This window comes from Rhinolophus ferrumequinum, chromosome 15 (assembly GCF_004115265.2).
Source record: "Rhinolophus ferrumequinum isolate MPI-CBG mRhiFer1 chromosome 15, mRhiFer1_v1.p, whole genome shotgun sequence".
Classification (NCBI taxonomy): domain Eukaryota; kingdom Metazoa; phylum Chordata; class Mammalia; order Chiroptera; family Rhinolophidae; genus Rhinolophus; species Rhinolophus ferrumequinum.
In genome coordinates, this window is record NC_046298.1 from 22,432,123 (window position 1) to 22,444,126 (window position 12,004).

General features: G+C 39.2%; 1 pseudogene; it reads left to right on the forward strand.

The window, feature by feature from the left end:
• The first annotated feature begins 270 nt into the window (after positions 1–270).
• On the forward strand, positions 271–1,656 carry LOC117035035 (isocitrate dehydrogenase [NADP] cytoplasmic-like; annotated as a pseudogene).
• Positions 1,657–12,004: the final 10,348 nt, after the last annotated feature.

The following is a 12,004-nucleotide window of genomic DNA, read 5'->3' on the forward strand; positions in this document are numbered from 1 at the left end:
TGGAGCTGAGCTGCACCATCCACAACTAAGACTGAAAAGGACAACAACTTGAAGTTGAACGGCACCCTCCACAACTAAGATTGAAAGGACAACAACTTGACTTGGAAAAAAGTCCTGGAAGTACACACTGTTCCCCAATAAAGTCCTGTTCCCCTTCCTCAATAAAATCTTTAAAAAAAAAAAAAAATACGGGCCTGCCAGTCTGTGGCTTTCTGCGGAGGTGGTGTCAGACGCTGAAACAGCTGGGACCCAGCTGGGATTGCTAGAGTGTGCGCTTGACATAAACTGAACTCGGCTGAGCCTGCAAGATTAAGAGGATTTGGAGTGATTAGAAGTTGACTCACTGTAAAGGTTTATTGAATTCAAAATGTCTCAAAAAATCCATGGCGGTTCTGTGGTAGAGATGCAAGGAGATGAAATGACGCGAATCATTTGGGAGTTGATTAAAGAAAAACTCATTTTTCCGTATGTGGAATTGGACCTGCACAACTCTGACTTAGGCATAGAGAATCGTGATGCCCCAATGACCAGGTCACCAAGGATGTTGCAGAAGCTATAAAGAAGTACAATGTTGGTATCAAGCGTACTACCATCACCCCCAATGAGAAGAGGGTTGAGGAGTTCAAGTTGAAACAAATGTGGAAGTCGCCAAATGGCACCATCCGAAATATTCTGGGTGGTACTGTCTTCAGGGAAGCTATTATCTGCAAAAATATTCCCCGGCTTGTGAGCGGATGGGTAAAACCCATCATCATAGGTCGCCATGCTTACAGAGATCAATACAGAGCAACTGATTTTGTTGTTCCTGGTTCTGGAAAAGTAGAGATAACCTACACACCAAGTGATGGACCCCAAAAAAGACACTTGGTACATAACTTTGAAGGGAGTGGTGGTGTTGCCATGGGGATGTACAATCAAGATAAGTCAACTGAAGATTTTGCACACAGTTCTTTCCAGATGGCTCTGTCTAAGAGTTGGCGTTTGTATCTGAGCACCAAAAACACTATTCTGAAGAAATATGATGGACGTTTTAAAGACATCTTTCAGGACATATATGACAAGCAGTATGAGTCCAAGTCTGAAGCCCAGAAGATCTGGTATGAGCATAGGCTCATCGACGACATGGTGGGCCAAGCTATGAAATCAGAAGGAGGCTTCATCTGGACCTGTAAGAACTATGATGGTGACAGTCGGACTCCGTGGCCCAAGGTTATGGCTCTCTTGGCATGATAACCAGTGTGCTGATTTGTCCGGATGGTAAGACAGTAGAAGCAGAGGCTGCCCATGGGACTGTGACCCGTCACTACCGCATGTACCAGAAGGGACAGGAGACGTCCACCAATCGCATTGCCTCCATTTTTGCCTAGACCAGAGGGTTAGCCCACAGAGCAAAGCTTGATAACAATAAAGAGCTCGGCTTCTTTGCAAAGGCTTTGGAGGATGTCTGTGTTGAAACCACTGAGGCTGGCTTTGTGACCAAAGACTTGGCTGCTTGTATTAAAGGTTTACCCAATGTGCAACGTTCTGACTACTTGAATACGTTTGAGTTCATGGACAAACTCGGAGAAAACTTGAAGATAAAACTAGCTCAGGCCAAACTTCAAGGTCATTCCGCAGCCTAGGAGGACAAGTGATTTTTGGTAACTAGGGCTACCGGTTTACACTTTTCTCTATAACACTCAAGGGTAAGAGCAAAATCCATTCTGTAATTTGTTTTGAAGTCAGAGTTTATCTTTTCTTAAGTTTACAGCCTTTTTATTGTACATAGAGTTATGCCACGTTCGTGAATGTGGCTGGGGACTTTTTAAATTTTTATTTTATTTTCTACTAGTAGCTTAGGAATTACTTTAGTGCTGATTCGTACTTACTGTCACTTTTTCTCATGTTCCGATCAATATAAATGACCAAAATGAAGAGTGCTTGAAAGGGTAAACTAAACCACGGTATTGGTCCCTAAAATTGTGTAAAGTAGAAATTCACTTCCTTCCCCACTTTCCATGGCCTGGGGCTCTGAGTGGTTTTGGTGTAACAGGTGTCCCATCATGTGAGGTAAAGCTGTACCTTAAACTTACACGTGAACTGGAATGAAGAGTATGGTTGTAACCAAAACGTGTTGAAGACACAGCAGTCATTTTTGTAAAGATCTCTTAATTGAACGTTTCAAAAATGCTAAAGATTTTGGAGGCCACGAACAGTTTGGAATCCAGGATAAATACTACCTGGGGGTTTGTCCCCTCCTCCTGGCCTTGTGTGGCCTAAAGATTATGCTACCCTGAACAGTATATTTCATCCAAGTGCAATAACACAAGCTGCACCTTTTGCGGACTTCTGCTGGCCTATTTTATTTCCTTTATATAAATGTGACTTTTCAGAAGTTGGTTTTGAACACTATCCTAGCCTGTTCTTCATTGAAACATTAAGTCCTAACGGAAAAAAAATATGATTTTAATTGTCACCACCTATTAACTAAGCTTTTAACCTTAAAGTAATGACAGGTCAACTACCTAAGGCCAAATTGATATCACATCTAAAATGTAAAACACACCCATAAAATTTACCTAGTTATAAATTTATTCAATAAAACTCTAAATATATAAGCACATATTCTTTGGGTGTGTGCTTTTGTGACCCATATAAACCTTTTGCCCCAGGTACATCTATCCTGTTTAAAACAAAATTGAGGAAATAAAGTGGTTTGCACCCAGCGGTCTCCAAAACACAAAATTCTTCTCAGTCAGTGCTGAGAAATCTGGAAAACTTCTCTTTTTATATTTAAAACTTATATATTAAAAAATTGCTTGTTTGATTTTGGCATGGAAGCTTTATAATATTCAACAGTTGGTTTTTTTTACATTGAAGAGTCAAAGCAATATATTTAAAAATCAAACAGTACAAAGAATTAAAAATAAAAAGTAAAACTCTTTTCTACCCCAAACCCTGCAGGCCTATTCCCCAAGCCCCTCCTAATATTCCTATTAATAGTGTATTCTTCCAGAAATTTTCTATGCATTTATAAATGTATATGATATATCACTAAAAAAAAACAAAACAGAAATAGGACCACACTTTATACATAGTTTGTCAGTGTGTTCTTTCACATAATATATATGGCAGCACCTATAGTCTGCATCCATGTTTTTCTAATGGTGACATAATATTCCATTGTATGGACACACAAGTTTATTTAATCAGAACCCTATTGATAAACATTTAGGTTGTTTTTTTCCCCCACTATAATAAACAATGTGAAATTAAACATTCTCATACAAACATTTTTGTGCATTTGTGTAAGTGCATTTGTGGAATAAACTCCTACAAATGAAACTATGTCCAAGGGTTGGGTATTGAACAGTTTGAGAGCTACTGCCAAATTGTTTTCTAAGAAGGCTACACCAGTGAACACTCCAGGATATAACACCGCATGCTTCCCCACATGTTAGCCAACACTGTTTTTTCAACTTTTTTATCTTTGTCAGTCTTGTAGGTGGAAAATGGTATTGTGTGTGTGTGTGTGTGTGTGTGTGTGTGCGCGCGCGCTCTTTTAGCCAGTACCCAGGGAGTGCAAGGTTACTGCCATTTCTGAACACGGTGACCCAATTAAATAAAATCAGGGTAGTAACACAGATGGATGCTATTTCAAAACTTTATTCCTATTTCTAAGAATGATTAATTGGCTTTGCAGCCTCTTTTTGAAAGATTAATTATGTACTGAGCAGTGTTTTGGTGTCACTTTCTGATTACTCCTTGATCTTAAAATGTCAAGCTAAGAATTAAGGGATTTATCCAGATCACATAAGGAATAATTATAATTTTGATTCAATTATTTAGAAATGTCAGCACACGTCACTTGAAATCTTGAAATGATGACAATTCATATTGTATGTTTAGGTGAAACAGGCAGTCTCAAGAATAGGTTAAACAGAGAAGTGAGTATAGTAAATCTTCAAACTTTTCTTACCTCTTATGAACAGTTTTGGAAGAAATTTGTTACTGCCACTATGAGAAACTTTAAATCCCTCACTGAAAATACATTTAAATAATCTTCTTATTTTAAAAGAGTTTTAAATTTACAGAAAAATTGCAAAGACAGTACAGACAGCTCCCATATACACCACAACCAGTTTCCCTCCGTATAAGCACCTCATATTAGTATGGTCCCTTTGTCACAACAATTAATGAACCAATATTGATACATTATTACTAACTAAAGTCCATACTTTATTCAGATCTCCCTAACTGTCCCCTGTTCCAGGATCCCATTTGGGAGGCAACATTACATTTAGTTGCAATGTCTCCTTCGGCTCCTCTTTTGCTCTGACAGTTTTCTAGACTTTCCTTGCTTTGGATGACCTTGACAGTTTTGAGGAATATTGGCCAAGTATTTTGTAAAATGTCCTTCAGTTGGGATTTGTCTGCTGTGTTTCTCATGACTAGACTGGGGTTATAGCTTTGGGGGAGGATGACCCTGGAGGTAAAATTCATCACACATCAACTATCATATCACACTGTCAACATGATTCTCGACCTTGATGTTGACCTTGATTACCTAGCTGAGTGAAATACATTTAGAAACTTCCTATGTTGGCATAAGCAAGTATACAGGCCATGATGAGTCCTGAGGGTTTCCAAAGTAAACCCTTTGATGGCGAGGCTATTGGGGGGGCAGGAGACCCCTAATTCTTTAACAGACCCTGCTAAGGGAGCAGAAAAAAACTCTATGTCAGAGCATAACAAACTTTGAAGCAATATTGGAAATTTAGAAATACACTGTTCAAAATAACCCCTTTTGGGAAAAGTACTGTTACTTATACTTTTCAGAGGAGGACACGGTGGCACAGTGCCAAGGACACAGGAAAGCTGAGATGCAATCAGCGAGGTCTGGCCTCAGGGTCCATGCTCTGACCACTCGTGCATAGTGCCTCACCGATGCTATCTTTTGTCTTAACTTGCATTTCCCAGATTATTAGCGAGACTGGGCATCTATCCTTTGGTTGATTGGCTATTAGACTTTTCAAGATCACAATTTGCACAGGGGATACAGACGTGAGACCCCAGAGTCAGCAATGGCAGCGACCTAGGGTGGGGATTGGGGGCGCATCCCATGCTCAGGAGTCATTGCAGGGTATAATTTAGGCACAACCCTTGGCTAAGGTTGCCAGATTTAGCAAATAAAAATACAAGGCCTCCACTTAAGTTTGAACTTCAGATTAACAACAAGTATGTGCCGACTGAAATTCCAATTTCCTGGGCATCCTATATTTTTACCTGGTAACCCTTCTCCTGGCTGCATAGCTCCCATGCCTGATTCTCCAGCCCTCCTAGAGTTTCTGTGAGTTATTTCTCTTTCACAAATCTCATTCCTGCTTAAAATAGTTGTGGTGGAGCCTATTGTGTCACTAAAATCCCTTACACTGTGACTCTATCAATGTGGGAAGATGAATGAAAGATCTAGAAGGCTGAGTGTTTCAAGAAAAAAATGGGAGAACACAATTCTTTGTGTAAGAGTACAATGCAATGTGCTTAATATGCAAAGTATCTTTCTAAAGAATTCCATGTAAGGTGTCATTATGAAACAAATCATAACATCTGCTTGCTTCACGTCCTTATGTTAAGAGTTTGTGACACCTGGAATAGTTGTGCACTTTTACTTTACAGATGAGTCGAGATGTACAAATGTCCTGTGCTTTCTCTAGAGTTACACAGCAAAGCTGGGGTGAGAACAAAAGTCTCCAGATTCCCAGACACTATTCCCTCTACTCCAGATTCCTAACCCAGAAAACCCTCATTATAATCAGCATAGTGCATACTAAAATGTAAGCTTATAAAATGGCAGGAATCAAGCGTGTTACAGTGCCTGAAATGAAACAGATACTTGGGGAAAAAATCACACCTTTAAAAATAATCTGTTATTTATGTATTAATATATTGAGGCACATTAAATTCTTGCCAACCCAAAGTTGACCCTTGAATGAAAGGATATAATAAAGTAGGTAGAGGGGAAGGCAGTCAGTTTCATTAAGGTCCTTACAGTTCATCTGGCACAACGGATTCAAAAATTCCCTCTACAACACTCTTAATAGATGCTACCAAGAGAACTCTTTCAGTAACGGGGAGCTCACTACCTTTTGTTGGACAATTTTAAGTCTCCCGAGTATAATCCAGATATCCCTAATCCCTCCATCCTGCTGAAATCACCTTTATCTTTAATATCTACATAAGGCAGATCTAGGCTGCCTCCCCCAACATTCTCATGGATTTTCCAGACACCAATATTGATCTAGGCAGTCCAGGCTAAAGTTTGTTTGCTCATTCTTCAATGCCCACATTCATTGTCTTCTCTTATTGGTCACTTCACTCCATTCTGAACCTTATTCCTCTTCTTTCGTTCCCCCAATACCCCAGGGACACAAAGTCACTGTGTGGCGGACTTTTATGGACCAGTTACCCTAGTAGCAGCGGAGGGCAATTATGGCATAGAACAGAAAATAACTTCAAATGGAATGTTAAGTATTACTGCTCCCAGAAGTTATTCAGCCATTTCCCACCTCAGCAAATTTCTCACTCAGCATATCCCACCAGGGAGCTAGGCCTTCTGCAGGTTGCTCTCTGCCCAGCCCGCCTCACCTTTCTCCCTTCTTCCCATAGCTCCCCAGGGAATATGAAAATTCCTTTCACCTGATTAGACAGGAAAATTGAGTTTTATTTTTTGTATCTTCTCTCCGACCACACCAGAGGCAGCTCACCTTTCACACCAAAAGAGGCTCATCAAGGTTATTTCTCTAAGGTGAGCTATGTCATACATGCGTTATGCCATACATATGTGAGTTATGACAATCAACTATTTTAATTTTTTTTGTTATCACTTATACTGAGCTGAAATCTATTTCCTTGTAACTGGTTTCCCGTAATCCTATTTTTGAACTCCAGAACTACAGAATAAACCTAATTTACTTTCAGCCATTAAAAGTCACTGTTTCATGTCTTCTCTACACCTTCTCTTTGCCAGGTTAAAAATTTCCAATTATTGTAATAATTCATTTTATACAGTTTCCAAACACTTCACCACCTTTCTTATTCCTGGAACAATGGTCTGTAAAAACACCCCTGAACTGAACAGAATGACCCATACGTGGGCTGACAAAGTGGCATAAATAGGACTATTATTACCTCTCCATCCAAACACTCAGTTGGCTAAAATCTCTAGGTCTTTTACATATGAACTCCCTCATCAAAATTGTACTTTTACTATTAATTGTTTCTAACTAACTGTAGACTTTGTATTCATCCTTCATAAAACTTATCTTTTTAATCTGGATATAAATTTGTTGAGTTTTTCAAAATCTTAATCAGATGCAATTATCCAACATATGAATTACACATCTCAGCTCTGTTTCATCAACCAATCTTACACGAATATGTTTTCTAGTGAGCCATCGTCAAGGATTTGTTGCACATTCTTCCTAGAAAAGCAATATGATAGAGTGAATGTAGGGCTAAACTACAGGAAATCTGGGTTCTAATCCCAGCTTTGTCTTCTATCACCTTAAGCATAATGTCTCTGAGCCTTGGTTTCATCAACTGTAAAATGGGCTGTGTCCCTGGAAAGTCTCTGTGAAGGTCAATGGTGAAAGTACATAAAAAGAAATCCACCTCACTTCACCTTAATGTTTTTATTTTATTTTATTCTATTTTACTTTCTCCTTGGTTCAGCGTCTGCCTTTCTCAGTCGCTTCTAGAATCAATATTGGTAGAATCCTCTGAACGACCTTAGTGACCAGGTGCCTAGATTTGATGTGACCACATCCATCTTCCTTATTAATATTGGGTTGGTGCAAAAGTAATTGCAGTTTAAAAGGTTAAAAATAATTGTAGAACCACAATTACTTCTGCATCAACTTAATAACTATTTTAACTACGTTCCTCATTTTAAAATGCAATTTAAAATTAATGTTAAAAGTTCAGATTTTAGCAATAATGTGTGAGAAATGTTCATACTCAAGAAAGTAAGGGGCGGGATTTCAAGCTGCTTTTCTTTCTGACGGTATATGTTTGTTCAATCACTGGATCTATGAATCTAGGGTGAATTACAAGTAAGCAGAATGTTCATTTTACAACTAGAGAAACAGGTACAGACTAGTCTGGATTAACCTTCATCCTCAACCTCATTTCATACTGAAAAAAAAAAAAAAATCTAACCAAGTCACCAAATCTAGATCTCTGCTGCCATCTAGCGTGAATAATTTCTCAGCTCTAACGATGTAAATGAGGAAGCTCTGTGCTCTGAAAATTACACCTTGAGCTCCTTCAGCCAGCTCTATTCCAGGATTTCTAATTCTGCCAAGGCCTTTTGTGGGAGAACAAGAAAGAGTATATCCTCTATTTGTACTGCACAAATGTTTAAGCTCTGTTGAACTAAATGTATTCACAATGTTTACAGAAGGAAAAAGTTTGATTCCTTTAAGATAGATTGGTCCAAACCTTCTAAAGCAAGCAAGCACATTAGTTTCTGGAATATTTTCCTGATTGGGGAAAAAAAAACAGTGACCTATTTTGGACACCAATGTCCATCGTTTCCGCTTTTCTTTCATTTCTGAACTCCATTAGGAAAAGAAGAAAAATTACAGAGACTGTTTTGGGGGTGCTCTCCATCAACGATTCTCTCTAAATTGAGAAAGTGGCGGAAGAACATAATGTCTGGCTTGGCCCCAGGCCTTTAAACCAGAGTTACTCCCAGTACAGACACAAAGGCACCCAAACGACGAGCTGCACAGGCCAGTTGATGCCAGCAACGCTTTCAATCTTCTGAAAGTACCAAGGTGAGAGAGAGAAGAGTGCTTTCCTGAATGGCAATCCAGAGCCATGATAGCAAAAAGCTGAGCTCAAAGAGTAAAGACAGGTCATTTCTATCTAATTGCTTTCTCATCCTTTATATTGTATTTTAGCTTAACATCACAAAATAAAGGTAATAGAGATAGTTTTGAGGTTTATGCTACTGTAAGAGAAATATTTTTATGATAGAAGGAAGTGGAATACTCATGTCTGCGCTTTGCTTACCTTTTTTCTGTTGGTCTAATCCAGGGGTGTCCAAACTGCGGCCCGCGGGGCCAACTGCGACCCGCAATTCATTTTTTATTGACCCGCAGCAAATTCCAAAAATATATTTAGTTTACTTAAATAAACCCGGTGAGGCAATACGTACTTCACCTCGAGTGAGTGGCCCGGCTGTTTGTGTATTTTACCGCATATGGCCCTTGGTAAAAAACGTTGAAAAAAGTATGGACATCCCTGGTCTAATCTGAAAGTTTCTCCACAGGCATTCTCGCACACTAACAATGCCTGCGGCAGCCCTGGGGATTTCTGATTTCTGGTTTGGGAGGTAATAACCAGTCTCCCAGGATTCGTTATATGTGCAAAGTGATGGCAGATATCACATTTATCATCTATTCCTGAACATTTTAACTGCCTTTCAACTACAAGTATTATTGGAAAATAATTCCAACCATCATAAGGGAACAGAGTCAAACGATTAAAATTGCAATGAGAAACTAGATATGCTGATTAAATATCAGCCACCTCCTCTAATATTGGCAAACCCAGGCTAACTCAATCCTACTGAGTCCACCACCCAAATATCGGACCCTCCCACCCTCCTCTCCATTTCCATGACTTATTAAAGTGCAGAGAGTCTGCCTGGCTCCAAATCTGATTGCGCACATGTACAGAAAGCCTTGGTCAAGTCATTTTAACTGCTCCAAACCTCAACTCACTATCGTCAAAGGAAAGACAAAATTCACCACAGTGATCCACATGTGAGCCTCTAATTTCATGGCTTCGCAGACAAGGGAGCACACATCAGCGGGTGGCTCCGCTAGAAGAGAGAGACGTCATGTGTGTTAGGAAGTGACTGTACTAATGAAGGATTTAGTCTTAGGCCCTGGTGAAGGAAACCAGAATATATCACTCCATGTTTGACATGGGATTATTTTGAGCTAAAGGTGATTAAGCAGCAGCAAACATAGGAAAAGCTCTCTGCCCTACCCCTTGTTTGCCTAAAAGCAGGACATAAATTTACAAAGGTGTCCCTCCTCCCCTCACTACCAGGAAGTTCAAAAGTTAATCTCTGGAGACAGCTTTAGACCCTTATCAGTCTGGAGAGATGGCACCAGTGGAAAGCTACAAACTTTACTAACTATACTTTATTTACCACTAGTTCCCCATACATTTGCCTTCCCATGATTTGCTGCCCTTCTAGACTCAAGGTCCCTTTCCTTTGTCTTGTCACATCGCTAAAAATGTACTGTTTTTTGTTGAAGGTCCTATATGTAAACCTGAATTCTAAGCCACCTCTTTGAATTACTCATCCATCAGTACTTGCACATGTTAATAAACTTCTGATTATTTTTCTCTTATCAATCTGTCTTTTGTCCATCTAATTTACAGGGCCCCAGTTGAAAAATCTAAGATTGGTAGAGGAATTGATTTTTCCTCCTCTATACTGGGTAGGACAGAATGAGTCCATAAGACCCTGTGCAATTGGTTAAAACAAGTCCCACTGATCATTAGTCAAGAAAGTTTTCAGTTAGGTCCAGAGCAGATCTAGCCTGCCTGAGTTGATGTTCAATATTCAGTTGTTAATCAGAACCAGTTGTGGTAAATCTCAGTACTCTGCTATTTTTTAAAAATAATTAAAGGGGTTTTTTTTAGATAATTATAGATTCACATGCAGTTTAAAGAAATAATAATATAGATCCACATGCAGCTTTAAGAAATAAAACTGTTTATCGTTTGCTCGGTTTCTTCTAATGGTAACATCTTGAAAGATGGCAGTACAATACCACACGCAGGATTTTTTTTTTTACAGCTTTATTGAGCTGTAATTGATGTTAAAAAGTTGCACATATTTAATGTATACATGTTGATAAGTTTGGACTGCTGACACCATCACCACAATCAAGGATGTAAACATATCCACACCTCCAAAAGTTTCCTTGTCACACTCGGGCACAGTATACTCACCACCACAATCAAGATGCAAAAGTTTTCTATCCCCACAAGGATCTCGTTGCCCACGTATAACATACCTCCTACCCGCCCCTCCCCGTCCCATTCTCTAGCTTTATAATTTTGTCATTTCAAGAGTGCTGTATTATGAGAATCATACAGAATGTATATAACCTTTTAGGATTGGCTTTTTTCACTCAGCATAATTCCCGGGGGTTATGTGTATCCCTAGCTCATTCCTTTCTGCTGCTAAGTAGCGTCCCATGGTACACTGCTATGGATGTACTACAATTTATTTAACCCTTCACTTGTTGAAGGACACCTGGTCTAATTCCAGTTTGGGCTACTGAAAATCTGCCATTTTAGTATCTGTTTGTTTCCTATTTCTCATTCCTCTGTTTCTCTTGTCTTACCTTCCTGTGGGTTACCTGAACACTTTTTAGAATCTCATCTTGATTTATTTTTTTTCTCCTTTCCAATTTTTCATTGTGGTAAAATACATGTACATGAAATTTACTATCTTAACCATTTTCAAGTGTACATTTCAGTGGGATTAAGTGCAGTCATACTGGTAGGCAACCATCACCACCATCCATCTCCGTAACTCTTCATCTTGCAAACCTGAAACTATACTCATTAAACAACTCCCCATGCTCTCCTTCCCCCCGCTTCAGGCAACCACCATTCATTCCACTTTCTGTCTATACTTTTGACTACGCTAAGTACCTTATGTAAGTGGAACTATACAGTATTTGTTTTTTTATGACTCATTTTATTTAGCATAGTATACTCCAGGTTCATGCATATTGTAGCATATGGCAGAATTTCCTTCCTTTTTAAGGTGGAATAATATTCCACTGTATAAATATACCACATCTGGCTTATCCATTCATCCATCGATGGCAACTTGGGTTGCTTCCACATTTTAGCTGTTATGAATAATGCTGCTGTGAGTATGGGTGTACAGGTGTCTCTTTGGGACTCTGCTTTCAATTCTTTTGGG